Below are 16,777 nucleotides of genomic sequence, written 5' to 3' on the forward strand. Positions count from 1 at the left end.
TCAAGAGTTTACATTTTTTGGGGGTTTTACTATATTAAGTACCAGATAAAGTAACAGGGTTGATGATTTCTTCTTAAATCAGCCATAAATCTCCTTGTGCCCCTCTAGCCTCAACAGGTTTTAAATCAGCCGTACATCTCCTTGTGCCCCCCTAGCCCCAACAGGTTTTAAATCAGCCATACATCTCCTTGTGCCCCCCTAGCCCCAACAGGTTTTAAATCAGCCATACATCTCCTTGTGCCCCCCTAGCCTCAACAGGTTTACAATAAGCCATACATCTCCTTGTGCCCCTCTAGCCCCAACAGGTTTTAAATCAGCCATACATCTCCTTGTGCCCCTCTAGCCCCAACAGGTTTTAAATCAGCCATACAACGAGAGTTCGGTTCATGTAACAGGGTTGACCGGGCGACAGGCGGTGACAGTGGTTAGAGCGACAGGCGGCCTAGTGGTTAGAGCGGCAGGCGGCCTAGTGGTTAGAGCGGCAAGCGGCCTAGTGGTTAGAGCGGCAGGCGGCCTAGTGGTTAGAGCGGCAGGCGGCCTAGTGGTTAGAGCGGCAGGCGGCCTAGTGGTTAGAGCGGCAGGCGGCCTAGTGGTTAGAGCGGCAGGCGGCCTAGTGGTTAGAGCGACAGGCGGCCTAGTGGTTAGAGCGGCAGGCGGCCTAGTGGTTAGAGCGGCAGGCGGCCTAGTGGTTAGAGCGGCAGGCGGCCTAGTGGTTAGAGCGGCAGGCGGCCTAGTGGTTAGAGCGGCAGGCGGCCTAGTGGTTAGAGCGGCAGGCGGCCTAGTGGTTAGAGCGGCAGGCGGCCTAGTGGTTAGAGCGGCAGGCGGCCTAGTGGTTAGAGCGGCAGGCGGCCTAGTGGTTAGAGCGGCAGGCGGCCTAGTGGTTAGAGCGGCAGGCGGCCTAGTGGTTAGAGCGGCAGGCGGCCTAGTGGTTAGAGCGGCAGGCGGCCTAGTGGTTAGAGCGGCAGGCGGCCTAGTGGTTAGAGCGGCAGGCGGCCTAGTGGTTAGAGCGGCAGGCGGCCTAGTGGTTAGAGCGACAGGCGGCCTAGTGGTTAGAGCGGCAGGCGGCCTAGTGGTTAGAGCGGCAGGCGGCCTAGTGGTTAGAGCGGCAGGCGGCCTAGTGGTTAGAGCGGCAGGCGGCCTAGTGGTTAGAGCGACAGGCGGCCTAGTGGTTAGAGCGGCAGGCGGCCTAGTGGTTAGAGCGGCAGGCGGCCTAGTGGTTAGAGCGGCAGGCGGCCTAGTGGTTAGAACGGCAGGCGGCCTAGTGGTTAGAGCGGCAGGCGGCCTAGTGGTTAGAGCGGCAGGCGGCCTAGTGGTTAGAGCGGCAGGCGGCCTAGTGGTTAGAGTGTTGGACTAGTAACCGAAAGCTTGCTGGATCAAATCCCCGAGCTGACAAGATACAAATATGTCATTCTGCCCCTGAGGAAGGCAGTTAACTCATTGTTCCCCGGGCGACGTGGATGTTGAGTACAGCAGCCCCCCGTACCTCTGATTCAGAGGGTTTGGGTTCAATACGGGAGACACATTTCAGTTGGACAACTAACTTTTCCTTAAAATGAGGGACAGACCTAAAGGAATCACTAATTACAATAAATAATCATCTTCAGAAATGATTGCCAAAGCAACAAAATAACTGGGACTTTCAACTGGACGCAAAAGACACTGATTTTGTGGAATGGCCCAGCTCCTCTATTACAGAGGACACTACAGGTGTACTCCACAGTGGACAGAGGACACTATACAGGTGTACTCCACAGTGGACAGAGGACACCATACAGGTGTACTCCACAGTGGTCAGAGGACACTATACAGGTGTACTCCACAGTGGACAGAGGACACCATACAGGTGTACTCCACAGTGGACAGAGGACACTATACAGGTGTACTCCACAGTGGACAGAGGACACTATACAGGTGTACTCCACAGTGGACAGAGGACACTATACAGGTGTACTCCACAGTGGTCAGAGGACACTATACAGGTGTACTCCACAGTGGACAGAGGACACTATACAGGTGTACTCCACAGTGGTCAGAGGACACTATACAGGTGTACTCCACAGTGGACAGAGGACACTATACAGGTGTACTCCACAGTGGACAGAGGACACTATACAGGTGTACTCCACAGTGGTCAGAGGACACTATACAGGTGTACTCCACAGTGGACAGAGGACACTATACAGGTGTACTCCACAGTGGTCAGAGGACACTATACAGGTGTACTTCAAGATGAGTGAGGAGTGTGAGGAGAGGAGAGACTGGTGTGAGGACTAGTATCTAACTGGTATCTGTGTGAGGAGAGGAGAGACTGGTGTGAGGACTAGTATCTAACTGGTATCTGTGTGAGGAGAGGAGAGACTGGTGTGAGGACTAGTATCTAACTGGTACCTGTGTGAGGACTAGTATCTAACTGGTATCTGTGTGAGGAGAGGAGAGACTGGTGTGAGGACTAGTATCTAACTGGTATCTGTGTGAGGAGAGGAGAGACTGGTGTGAGGATTAGTATCTAACTGGTATCTGTGTGAGGAGAGACTGGTGTGAGGACTAGTATCTAACTGGTATCTGTGTGAGGACTGGTATATGTGAGAGGAGAGACTGGTGTGAGAACTAGTATCTAACTGGTATCTGTGAGAGGAGAGACTGGTGTGAGGACTAGTATCTAACTGGTACCTGTGTGAGGAGAGGAGAGACTGGTGTGAGGACTAGTATCTAACTGGTACCTGTGTGAGGACTAGTATCTAACTGGTATCTGTGTGAGGACTAGTATCTAACTGGTATCTGTGTGAGGAGAGGAGAGACTGGTGTGATGACTAGTATCTAACTGGTATCTGTGTGAGGAGAGGAGAGACTGGTGTGAGGACTAGTATCTAACTGGTATCTGTGTGAGGAGAGGAGAGACTGGTGTGAGGACTAGTATCTAACTGGTATCTGTGTGAGGAGAGGAGAGACTGGTGTGAGGATTAGTATCTAACTGGTATCTGTGTGAGGAGAGGAGAGACTGGTGTGAGGACTAGTATCTAACTGGTATCTGTGTGAGGACTGGTATATGTGAGAGGAGAGACTGGTGTGAGAACTAGTATCTAACTGGTATCTGTGAGAGGAGAGACTGGTGTGAGGACTAGTATCTAACTGGTACCTGTGTGAGGAGAGGAGAGACTGGTGTGAGGACTAGTATCTAACTGGTACCTGTGTGAGGACTAGTATCTAACTGGTATCTGTGTGAGGACTAGTATCTAACTGGTATCTGTGTGAGGAGAGGAGAGACTGGTGTGAGGACTAGTATCTAACTGGTATCTGTGTGAGGAGAGGAGAGACTGGTGTGAGGACTAGTATCTAACTGGTACCTGTGTGAGGACTAGTATCTAACTGGTATCTGTGTGAGGAGAGGAGAGACTGGTGTGAGGACTAGTATCTAACTGGTATCTGTGTGAGGAGAGGAGAGACTGGTGTGAGGACTTTCCATTTCAAATACGGACCATATCTTATATTTGTTTGTTTTAATAACCTTTCACCTCTAGTTTGTTGGTTTGTTTGTGTTGTTGTTCATCTGCTGCTGACTATTTACAATATGGGATTCTGGTAATGTTTCATTTTACAACCAGGGTTACAATATTCAGGTCACTCCAGAAGTGGAATTTTGCAACCCTTAGATGGTACTTGATTGGTTCAATGAATCTCAACGAAACCGAAGTATGATATGCAATTATCACGTAATTACCGTTTTAATTTGTAAGTAAACTACACTTCCTGCTAAACGGTGGGTTGTTAAAATGAAGCATTACTGAGATTCTTTGTTTCTCCGTTTTGATGCACCTGGACATGTTCATGCAATGATGATGAATTTGATTTGACTTGTTGTTTTGTTCTCATGTATTATGTGCCTTTCTGTATGTGACAATTCTGTTTAAATTAAACAAACATTTTTAATCTAACAAACCCATTCCATGATTTTTGTCCTTTATTTAACTAGGCAAGTCAATTAAGAACAAATTCTTATTTACAATGACGGACCTACCGGGGAACAGTGAGGTTAACTGCCTTGTTCAGGGGCAGAACGACAGATTTGTTTTTACCTTGTCAGCTCGGGGATTCGATCCAAAAACCTTTCGGTTACTGGCCCAACGCTAGGCTACCTGCCCCATGTGTTTGAATGAGTGTGGACGTGTTGTGGTTGACGGTTTGATTTGCTTGGGAAAAAGTTGTGAATACTACCTTAGTGGTGTGGAGGACAATAATGGTCAAAATAATGAATTAATTGATTAAATTAAATTAAATGAAGTAATTGGTAGTTTATTAATGTCTGACTTTTTGCATGGATTAATATGATCTACCCCACCAGGTGGAGTAAGTGCTTCATCATAGATCATGAAGCATAGTTACTTTGGTGGTGCAACAGCGGCCTCTACTGGTCATAATATATAATTCATGACATGATTGTTAAGTTCTCTCCCATCTGCAATGGGGGAAAACACAGATGACCCCTGCCCCTAACTGACAGTGCAAAACACACACACACACACACACACACACACACACACACACACACACACACACACACACACTAATGACTGTGTACAGTAAACAATTCATATACTGAGCTATATTGTATGGAAATTATTATATATATTATATATTATTATATTATTATTTTATACTAATACATTTACACATTTGAAATATTTTGTTTAACAAATAATACATTTTTTTCCTCAAAAAGGTAGGCCTCAAATTAATGACACTCCTAAATATTTGTTTACATAAAAAGTGTAGTATTTGGTCCAGTGACAACATCAACCTTCTGACTCAGCACACTTGTTGGATGCATTTGTTTTTTGTTCAGGTTGTGTTTCAGATTAATTAGTGACCAATAGAAAATAATGTTAAATAATGTATTGTGTCATTTTGGAGTCACTTTTAAAATATTGTTAATGAGAATAGAATATGTTTCTAAACACTTCTACATTAATGTAGATACTACCATGATTACAGATAGTCATGAATGAACTCCTGCAGCTCTGTCGCACGCTGGGTCTGTACATAGTCGACGGTAGGCTTCGAGGGGACTCCTATGGTAGGTACACCTATAGCTCATCTCTTGGCAGTAGTACTGTAGACTACTTTATCACTGACCTCAACCTAGAGTCTCTCAGAGCGTTCACAGTCAGCCAACTAACACCCCTGTCAGATCACAGCAAAATCACAGTCTACTTGAACAGAGCAATACTAAATCATGAGGCATCAAAGCCAAAAGAGATGAACAATATTAAGAAATGCTATAGATGGAAGGAGAGTAGTGTGGAAATCTACCAAAAAACTATTGGGCAACAACAAATTCAATCTCTTCTTGACAACTTCCTGGACAAAATGTTTCACTGTAATAGTGAAGGTGTAAACTTGGCAGTAGAAAACCTAAACAGTATATTTGACCTCTCAGCTTCGCTATCAAAGCTAAAAATGTCAAACAGACAACCGAAGAAAATGAACAACAATGACAAATGGTTTGATGAAGAATGCAAAAACCTAAGAAAGAAATTGAGAAACCTGTCCAACCAACTACATAGAGACCCCAAAAACCTGAGTCCACACCATCGCCATGGTGAATCCCTAAAACAATACAGAAATACACTACGGAAAAAGAAGGAACAGCAAAAAAAAATAATCAGCTCAATTTAATTGAAGAATCCATAGACTCGAACCACTTCTGGGAAAATTGGAAAACACTAAACAAACAACAACACAAAGAATTATCCATCCAAAACAGAGATGTATGGGTAAACCACTTCTCCAATCTTTTTGGCTCTATAACAAAGAACAAACAGCAAAACCATATACAAGATCAAATACAGATCTTAGAATCAACTATTAAAGAATACCAGAACCCACTGGATTCTCCAATGACCTTGAATGAGCTACAGGACAAAATAAAAACCCTCCAACCCAAAAATTATCAAATATACAGACCACACATTCCAAAAACTCTTTAACATCATACTTAGCTCTGGCATCTTCCCCAATATTTGGAACCACGGACTGATCACCCCAATCCACAAAAGTGGAGACAAATTTGACCCCAATAACTACCGTGGGATATGTGTCAACAGCAACCTTGGGAAAATCCTCTGCATTGCGGAAAAACATACAACATTATAAAATCTATTTACACAAACAAAAAGTGTGTGGTTAAAATTGGCAAAAAACACACATTTCTTCCCACAGGGCCGTGGGGTGAGACAGGGATGCAGCTCTTCAACATATATATCAGCGAATTGGCGAGGCACCAGCACAGTCTGCAGCACCCGGCCTCACCCTACTAGAATCTGAAGTCAAATGTCTACTGTTTGCTGATGATCTGGTGCTTCTGTCCAAGGAGGGCCTACAGCAGCACCTAGATATTCTGCACAGATTCTGCCAGACTTGGGCCTTGACAGTAAATCTCAGTTAGACCAAAATAATGGTGTTCCAAAAAGGGTCCAGTCGCCAGGACCCGAAATACAAATTCTATCTAGACACCGTTGCCCTAGAACACATAAAAAATTATGCATACCTCGGCCTAAACATCAGCGCCACAGGTAACTTCCACAAAGCTGTGAACGATCTGAGAGACAAGGCGAGAAGGGCATTCTATGTCATCAAAAGGAACATAAAATTCAACATACCAATTAGGATCTGGCTAAAAATACTTGAATCAGTTATAGAACCCATTGCCCTTTATGGTTGTGAGGTCTGAGGTCCGCTCACCAACCAAGAATTCACAAAATGGGACAAACACCAAATTGAGACTCTGCATGCAGAATTCTGCAAAAATGATCCTCTGTGTACAACGTAAAACACCAAATAATGCATGCAGAGCAGAATTAGGCTGATACCCACTAATTATCAAAATCCAGAAAAGAGCTGTTTAACCACCTAAAAGGAAGCGATTCCCAAAGCTTCCATAACAAAGCCATCCCCTACAGAGAGAAGAACCTGGAGAAGAGTCCCCTAAGCAAGCTGGTCCTGGGGCTCTGTTCACAAACACAAACACACCCCACAGAGCCCCAGGACAACAGCACAATTAGACCCAACCAAATCATGAGAAAACAAAAAGATAGTTACTTGACACATTGGAAAGAATTAACAAAAAAACAGAGCAAACTAGAATGCTATTTGGCCCTAAACAGAGAGTACACAGCGGCAGAATACCTGACCACTGTGACTGACCCAAACTTAAGACTATGTACAGACTCAGTGAGCATAGCCTTGCTATTGAGAAAGGCCTCCATAGGCAGACCTGGTTCTCAAGAGAAGACAGGCTATGTGCTCACTGCCCACAAAATGAGGTGGAAACTGAGCTGCACTTCCTAACCTCCTGCCCAATGTATGACCATATTAGAGACACATATTTCCCTCAGATTACACAGATACACAAACAAACCCAATTTTGATAAACTCCCATATCTACTGGGTGAAATACCACAGTGTGCCATCACAGCAGCAAGATTTGTGACCTGTTGCCACAAGAAAAGGGCAACCAGTGAAGAACAAACACCATTGTAAATACAACCCATATTTATGCTTATTTATTTTATATTGTGTCCTTTAACCATTTGCACATCGTTACAGCACTGTACAGTGCCTTATGAAAGTATTCGGCCCCCTTGAACTTTGCGACCTTTTGCCACATTTCAGGCTTCAAACATAAAGATATAAAACTGTATTTTTTTGTGAAGAATCAACAACAAGTGGGACACAATCATGAAGTGGAACGACATTTATTGGATATTTCAAACTTTTTTAACAAATCAAAAACTGAAAAATTGGGCGTGCAAAATGATTCAGCCCCCTTAAGTTAATACTTTGTAGCGCCACCTTTTGCTGCGATTACAGCTGTAAGTCGCTTGGGGTATGTCTCTATCAGTTTTGCACATCGAGAGACTGAGGTTGGATGGAGAGCATTTGTGAACAGCAGTTTTCAGTTCTTTCCACAGATTCTCGATTGGATTCAGGTCTGGACTTTGACTTGGCCATTCTAACACCTGGATATGTTTATTTTTGAACCATTCCATTGTCGATTTTGCTTTATGTTTTGGATCATTGTCTTGTTGGAAGACAAATCTCCGTCCCAGTCTCAGGTCTTTTGCAGACTCCATCAGGTTTTCTTCCAGAATGGTCCTGTATTTGGCTCCATTCATCTTCATCAATTTTAATCATCTTCCCTGTCCCTGCTGAAGAAAAGCAGGCCCAAACCATGATGCTGCCACCACCATGTTTGACAGTGGGGATGGTGTGTTCAGCTGTGTTGCTTTTACGCCAAACATAACGTTTTGCATTGTTGCCAAAAAAGTTAAATTTTGGTTTCATCTGACCAGAGCACCTTCTTCCACATGTTTGGTGTGTCTCCCAGGTGGCTTGTGGCAAACTTTAAACAACACTTTTTATGGATATCTTTAAGAAATGGCTTTCTTCTTGCCACTCTTCCATAAAGGCCAGATTTGTGCAATATACGACTGATTGTTGTCCTATGGACAGAGTCTCCCACCTCAGCTGTAGATCTCTGCAGTTCATCCAGAGTGACCATGGGCCTCTTGGCTGCATCTCTGATCAGTCTTCTCCTTGTATGAGCTGAAAGTTTAGAGGGACGGCCAGGTCTTGGTAGATTTGCAGTGGTCTGATACTCCTTCCATTTCAATATTATCGCTTGCACAGTGCTCCTTGGGATGTTTAAAGCTTGGGAAATCTTTTTGTATCCAAATCCGGCTTTAAACTTCTTCACAACAGTATCTCGGACCTGCCTGGTGTGTTCCTTGTTCTTCATGATGCTCTCTGCGCTTTTAACGGACCTCTGAGACTATCACAGTGCAGGTGCATTGATACGGAGACTTGATTACACACAGGTGGATTGTATTTATCATCATTAGTCATTTAGGTCAACATTGGACCATTCAGAGATCCTCACTGAACTTCTGGAGAGAGTTTGCTGCACTGAAAGTAAAGGGGCTGAATAATTTTGCACGCCCAATTTTTCAGTTTTTGATTTGTTAAAAAAGTTTGAAATATCCAATAAATGTCGTTCCACTTCATGATTGTGTCCCACTTGTTGTTGATTCTTCACAAAAAAATACAGTTTTATATCTTTATGTTTGAAGCCTGAAATGTGGCAAAAGGTCGCAAAGTTCAAGGGGGCCGAATACTTTCGCAAGGCACTGTATATAATATGACATTTGTAATGTCTTTATTATTTTGGAACTTCAATGAGTGTAATGTTTACTGTTCATTTGTATTGTTTATTTCACTTTTGTATAGTCTCTACTTCACTTGCTTTGGCAATGTCAACACATGTTTCCCATGCCAGTAAAGGCCCTTGAATTGATAGTGAGAGAGAGAGACATAGAGAGGGAGAGAGAAACAGCTGAGCGAGAGAGAGAGAGAGACAGAGAGAGACAGCAGAGAGAGAGAGAGAGAGAGCACAGAGAGAGATTTAACTAGGCAAGTCAGTTAAGAATAAATTATTATTTACAATGACGGCCTACCAAAAGGCAAAAGGCCTCCTGCGGGGACAGGAACTGGGATAAATAAAAATCTAGGACAAAACACACATCACGACAGGAGAGACAACACAACACTACATAAAGAGAGACCTGAGACAACAACACAACATGACAAAACATCAGATAACGTTACCTGTATGAGTGACAGTCCATGTTTACCAGTACATGACTTAAAGCACATTTCATAGTTTATACTGTATATTGTTATTGTGTATATATTTCCAATCATAACTATTTTTTTTAACGACTTTATTATTTAGCTATTCGTGTATATTATTGTTTAGGAGAGCTTGCAAGTAAGCATTTCACTGTAGTTTACACCCTGTATCCTGTGCATGCGACAAATTAACTTTGATTTTGATGCAACTCACCATTCATATCAGCTGTCGTGGTCAATAGAATAGTTGACTGACTTGACCACCACGATCTAGTCATCATTGGCGTTAAGATGAACTACCTTAAATGTAATTATTCATCACGGTCCTGATAAATGAACACTAGAGAAGTATGTTACTTTTCCTTTACAACGGCAGGTGGTGCACCGTTCCTGGAGGTACTGCAATACCAGGTCGATGCGTGGAGTGGACGGAGCAAGCCCCTATTCCATCTCCCTATTCCAAAAATCAATGTAATATATGGTCCCCAGATAGGGGACGTATCAGATATGAAACTGATAAGAACAGATTTTTTTTTTTTTTTTTTTTAAGTTTTATTGACACAATTCCTTTAAAAACAGCTCATTCATTTTATACATCATTTCATACACATAAAAACGGCAATAAGGCATAAAACACAGCATTTGAAAGTTACATTTAAATTAGCTAAAAAGTACATGTTGTTAAAACCAATGAAAACAACCATGAATAAAAGTACTTTCCTTGTAAAAACATCAAATCTGTAAAAGCCATTTAAAATGTGTACTAATGATCTAACAAAGGTAAAACATTTTTAAGACATGAAAAACATGTTAAAAAGCCACTTTGTTAAAAGGCTGTCTTCAGTCCCTTGTACAGGAACGGGGTGAGTCTTTATCAAACTCGCCTCATCCTGCTCTTCTGAATAAATTACCGTCCCTTCCTTCGGGGCGCAGAGGAGATCCCTCCCCTAGGCGCATCGCCTTAGGCGCCGCAGCGCTGTCAGGCCGTGGCCGCCGGGACCTATGGTGTTGTGGGGGACCCTTCGCCTGGGGTCGAGGCCCCCTTCCTTCCGTACCACCCCAGGGCTTCCGTGGCTACCATGGCCACTGCCTGGGGGGTGGTCTTTATGGTTTTCCCTACCAGCAGGTTGCGGGAGGACCACAGTGCTTCCTTCAAGCACGTGAGGGTGGGCCATACAGCACGAGCTGAGGCGTTAGGTCCTCCCCTGCTGGCAGACACGGGGTGATCAGGGGGCCTGCTTCCTTCCACAGGTCCCTGGCAGCTCTGCACTCCCAGAGCATGTGCCTCACCGACACTTCTTGGCCGCAGCCTGGTCGGGGGCACACGGATGTCCTCGCCATGCCCCGTGAGTGCATAACGGCCCTGACCGGGAGGATCTCGTGGGCGACCATCCAGGACAGGTCCCGATGCCGATTCAGGAGAGCTCCTGGGCAGCCACTACACAGCGTTACATCTGACTTTTGCCACCTCCCCGGCCAACAACAAGACTCAGGCCCTCGCACGGTTCTGGCTGGGATCTTACATCAGGACCCTGAGGCTGATCCCAGTCGACCTGCGAGGCCCAGTCTCTTTCCTGCTACCCACGCACTACGTCCAGCTCCAGAAGTTTTTAAGACATTTTCAACTGGAAAAAGAAACAGTCACGGTCTTAACAAAACACCGCTCTCTTCTCTCTCTTGTGCAGGATCGGGAACCAGTGTGTCCAGTGCGCGGGCTCACTATAGGTGAGCACACAACGGTTTGGCGCAACGTGGCCCATCCTGCTCTCCTGAATCGGCATCGGGACCTGTCCTGGATGGTCGCCCACGAGATCCTCCCGGTCAGGGCCGTTTATGCACTCACGGGGCATGGCGAGGACATCCGTGTGCCCCCGACCAGGCTGCGGCCAAGAAGAGTCGGTGAGGCACATGCTCTGGGAGTGCAGAGCTGCCAGGGACCTGTGGAAGGAAGCAGGCCCCTTGATCACCCCGTGTCTGCCAGCAGGGGAGGACCTAACGCCTCAGCTCGTGCTGTATGGCCCACCCTCACGTGCTTGAAGGAAGCACTGTGGTCCTCCCGCAACCTGCTGGTAGGGAAAACCGTAAAGACCACCCCCCAGGCAGTGGCCATGGTAGCCACGGAAGCCCTGGGGTGGTACGGAAGGAAGGGGGGCCTCCACCCCAGGCGAAGGGTCCCCCACAACACCATAGGTCCCGGCGGCCACGGCCTGACAGCGCTGCGGCGCCTAAGGCGATGCGCCTAGGAGAGGGATCTCCTCTGCGCCCCGAAGGAAGGGACGGTAATTTATTCAGAAGAGCAGGATGAGGCGAGTTTGATAAAGACTCACCCCGCTCCTGTACAAGGGACTGAAGACAGCCTTTTAACAAAGTGGCTTTTTAACATGTTTTTCATGTCTAAAAAATGTTTCACCTTTGTTAGATGAGTAGTACACATTTTAAATGGCAACATTTGATCTTAGCCAACAGGCCGAGAAGCGATACCGTAACGTTTCCGGGGGGTAGGTCCGATTCTCGGACACGTCAAAGTCGTTAATGGTTATACCAAAATGAACTCTGTAAACTTTCAACCAAATATCAAAGATCATACTGTTAAAAACGGTGACATAAACTGGGAGTTGATCAACGTCGGAAATAATCACTTTTGACTGTTACAAAGTAACACATTGGGAGGTTCCTCAGTCACGGCGTCATCCACCCTCCAATCGGACACGAGAGAAAGCCTTGTTGAATTAAAACCAGATTAACAGCTAAATTGGAATAATAATACATGAAATACTGGTGGGGGAAACAATTTGGAGATAATTATATTGACAATAACATTTGATTTTTTTCAAATATCTCTGGTATCAGTAAAACAAAGTAACGGAAGTAATTGTCCACTTGGTGACGCCAGAGATCCACCGACCGTCGCCCTGTCCAAGCTGTACAACAAGCGTCTAAGGCACTGCATCTCAGTGCTACATGCGTCACTACAGACACCCTGGTTCGAATCCAGGCTGTATCACAACCGGCCGTGATTGGGAGTCCCATAAGGCGCTGCACAATTGGCCCATAGACCAATAGACCGTCATTGTAAATAAGAATTTGTTCTTAAGTTCTTAACTGACTTGCCTGGTTAAATAAAGGTTCAATAAAATAATAAATAAAAATAAAAACATTCTAAAGCGCATACATCAGCTCGACAGGTTAAGCCCTACAGGTTTAGCCCTACAGGTTTAGCCCTACAGGTTTAGCCCTACAGGTTTAGCCCTACAAGTTAAGCCCTACAGGTTTAGCCCTACAGGTTTAGCCCTACAGGTTTAGCCCTACAAGTTAAGCCCTACAGGTGTAGCCCTACGGGTTTAGCCCTACAGGTTTAGCCCTACAGGTTTAGCCCTACAGGTTTAGCCCTACAAGTTAAGCCCTACAGGTTTAGCCCTACAGGTTTAGCCCTACAGGTTTAGCCCTACAAGTTAAGCCCTACAGGTTTAGCCCTACAGGTTTAGCCCTACAGGTTTAGCCCTACAAGTTAAGCCCTACAGGTTTAGCTCTACAGGTTTAGCCCTACAAGTTTAGGCCTACAAGTTTAGCCCTACAAGTTAAGCCCTACAGGTTAAGCCCTACAGGTGTAGCCCTACAGGTTAAGCCCTACATGTTTAGCCCTACAAGTTTAGCCCTACAGGTTTAGCCCTACAAGTTTAGCCCTACAGGTTAAGCCCTACAGGTTTAGCCCTACCGGTTTAGCCCTACAGGTTAAGCCCTACATGTTTAGCCCTACGGGTTTAGCCCTACGGGTTTAGCCCTACAAGTTAAGCCCTACAGGTTTAGACCTACAGGTTTAGCCCTACAGGTTTAGCCCTACAGGTTTAGCTCTACAGGTTTAGCCCTACAGGTTTAGCCCTACAGGTTTAGCCCTACAAGTTAAGCCCTACAGGTTTAGACCTACAGGTTTAGCCCTACAGGTTTAGCCCTACAAGTTAAGCCCTATAGGTTTAGCCCTACAGGTTAAGCCCTACAGGTGTAGCCCTACAGGTTAAGCCCTACAGGTTTAGCCCTACAGGTTTAGCCCTACAGGTTTAGCCCTACAAGTTTAGCACTACATGTTAAGCCCTACAGGTTTAGCCCTACCGGTTTAGCCCTACGGGTTTAGCCCTACGGGTTTAGCCCTACAGGTTTAGCTCTACAGGTTAAGCCCTACAGGTTAAGCCCTACAGGTTTAGCCCTACAGGTTAAGCCCTACAGGTTAAGCCCTACAGGTTAAGCCCTACAGGTTAAGCTCTACAGGTTTAGCCCTACAGGTTAAGCTCTACAGGTTTAGCCCTACAGGTTAAGCTCTGCAGGTTTAGCCCTACAGGTTTAGCCCGACAGGTTAAGCCCTACAGGTTTAGCCCGACAGGTTAAGCCCTACAGGTTTAGCCCTACAGGTTTAGCCCTACAGGTTTAGGCCTACAGGTTTAGCCCTACAGGTTAAGCCCTACAGGTTTAGCCCTACAGTTTAAGCCCTACAGGTTTAGCCCTACAGGTTTAGCCCTACAGGTTTAGACCTACAGGTTTAGCCCTACAGGTTTAGCCCTACAAAATGCATTCAGAATAATGGCACAGCTATTTATATCCTATTTCACTGTGGAAAAATATATCTAATATACAGTCCCCAGATATATGGTCCCCAGGTCGCAATTGTAAATGAGAACTTGTTCTCAACTTGCCTACCTGGTTAAATAAAGGTAAAATAAAAAATAAATAAATAAAAAGAACAGATTTATTTTATTTGAGAATTTTTTTTCTTAAAATACCTCATACTTTTACATAATCATTTGTACACCATTAAAATGGCGTAAAATGCATAAAAACTGCATTTAAACATTATGATATGTTAAAATAAGTACTTTTAGAGAGAGAGAGACACAGAGAGAGAGAGAGACATAGTGAGACATAAAGAGAGAGAACAAGCGAGAGAGGGAGAGAGACAGGAGAGAGAAAGAAACAGCAGAGAGAGAAACAGCAGACAGCAGAGAGACGTAGAGAGAGAGAGACAGCAGAGAGAGAGTTGTAGAGAGAGAGAGACAGCAGAGAGAGAGTTGTAGAGAGAGAGAGACAGCAGAGAGAGATGTAGAGAGAGAGAGACAGCAGAGAGAGACATAGAGAGAGAGACAGCAGAGAGACAGAGACAGCAGAGAGAGAGACGTAGAGAGAGAGAGACAGCAGAGAGAGACGTAGAGAGAGAGACAGCAGTGAGAGAGAGAGACAGCAGAGAGAGAGACGTAGAGAGAGAGACAGCAGAGAGAGACGTAGAGAGAGAGAGACAGCAGAGAGAGAGAGACAGCAGAGAGAGAGACGTAGAGAGAGAGAGAGACAGCAGAGAGAGAGACGTAGAGAGAGCGACGTAGAGAGAGAGACGTAGAGAGAGAGAGACAGAAAGAGAGACGTAGAGAGAGAGACAGAGAGAGAGACATAGCGAGAGAGAGAGACAGAGAGAGAGACGCAGGGAGAGAGAGACAGAGAGAGAGACATAGAGAGAGAGAGACGTAGAGAGAGAGACGTAGAGTGAGAGAGACAGAGAGAGAGAGACGTAGAGAGAGAGAGACAGAGAGAGAGACGTAGAGAGAGAGAGACAGAGAGAGACGTAGAGAGAGAGAGACAGAGAGAAACGTAGAGAGAGAGAGACAGAGAAAGAGACGTAGAGAGAGAGAGACAGAGAGAGAGACGTAGAGAGAGAGACAGAGAGAGAGACGTAGAGAGAGAGAGACAGAGAGAGAGACGTAGAGAGAGAGAGAGACAGAGAGAGAGACAGCAGAGACAGCAGACAGCAGAGAGAGAAACAGCAGAGAGAGAGACAGCAGAGAGAGAGACATCAGAGAGAGAGACAGCCGAGAGAGAGACAGCAGAGAAAGAGAGACAGCAGAGAGTGAGAGACAGCAGAGAGAGAGACGTAGAGAGAGAGAGACAGCAGAGAGAGCGACAGCAGAGAGAGAGACAGAGAGAGAGACAGCAGAGAGAGAGACAGCAGAGAGAGACAGAGAGATAGAAAACCAAAGAAAATAACAATAATGACAAATGGTTTGATGAAGAATGCAAAAATCTAAGAAAGAAATTGAGAAACCTGTCCAACCAAAAACATAGAGACCCGGAAAACCTGAGTCTACGCCTTCACTATGGTGAATCACTAAAACAATACAGAAATACACTACGGAAAAAGAAGGAACAGCACGTCAGAAATCAGCTCAATGTAATTGAAGAATCCATAGACTCTAACCACTTCTGGGAAAATTGGAAAACACTAAACAAACAACAACACAAAGAATTATCTATCCAAAATGGAGATGTATGGGTAAACCACTTCTCCAATCTTTTTGGCTCCATAACAAAGAATAAAGAGCAAAAACATATACATGATCAAATACAGATCTTAGAATCAACTATTAAAGACTACCAGAACCCACTGGATTCTCCAATTACATTGAATGAGTTACAGGACAAAATAAAAACCCTCCAACCCAAAAAGGCCTGTGGTGTTGATGGTATCCTCAATGAAATGATCAAATATACAGACAACAAATTCCAATTGGCTATACTAAAACTCTTTAACATCATCCTTAGCTCTGGCATCTTCCCCAATATTTGGAACCAAGGACTGACCACCCCAATCCACAAAAGTGGAGACAAATTTGACCCCAATAACTACCGTGGAATATGCGTCAAGAGTAACCTTGGGAAAATCCTCGGCATTATCATTAACAGCAGACTCGTACATTTCCTCAATGAAAACAATCTACTGAGCAAATGTCAAATTGGCTTTTTACCAAATTACCGTACAACAGACCATGTATTCACCCTGCACACCCTAATTGACAACCAAACAAACCAAAACAAAGGCAAAGTCTTCTCATGCTTTGTTGATTTCAAAAAAGCCTTCGACTCAATTTGGCATGAGGGTCTGCTATACAAACTGATGGAAAGTGGTGTTGGGGGTAAAACATACAACATTATAAAATCCATGTACACAAACAACAAGTGTGCGGTTAAAATTGGCAAAAAACACACACATTTCTTCACACAGGGTCGTGGGGTTAGACAGGCATGCAGCTTAAGCCCCACCCTCTTCAACATATATATC

General features: G+C 44.9%; 1 pseudogene; it reads right to left on the reverse strand.

Moving 5' to 3' along the window:
* Positions 1-10,058: 10,058 nt before the first annotated feature.
* LOC118944198 lies at positions 10,059-10,238 on the reverse strand (annotated as a pseudogene).
* Between the last annotated feature and the right edge of the window lie 6,539 nt (positions 10,239-16,777).

The sequence above is a fragment of the Oncorhynchus mykiss genome, chromosome 2 (assembly GCF_013265735.2).
Source record: "Oncorhynchus mykiss isolate Arlee chromosome 2, USDA_OmykA_1.1, whole genome shotgun sequence".
In the NCBI taxonomy this organism is placed as follows: domain Eukaryota; kingdom Metazoa; phylum Chordata; class Actinopteri; order Salmoniformes; family Salmonidae; genus Oncorhynchus; species Oncorhynchus mykiss.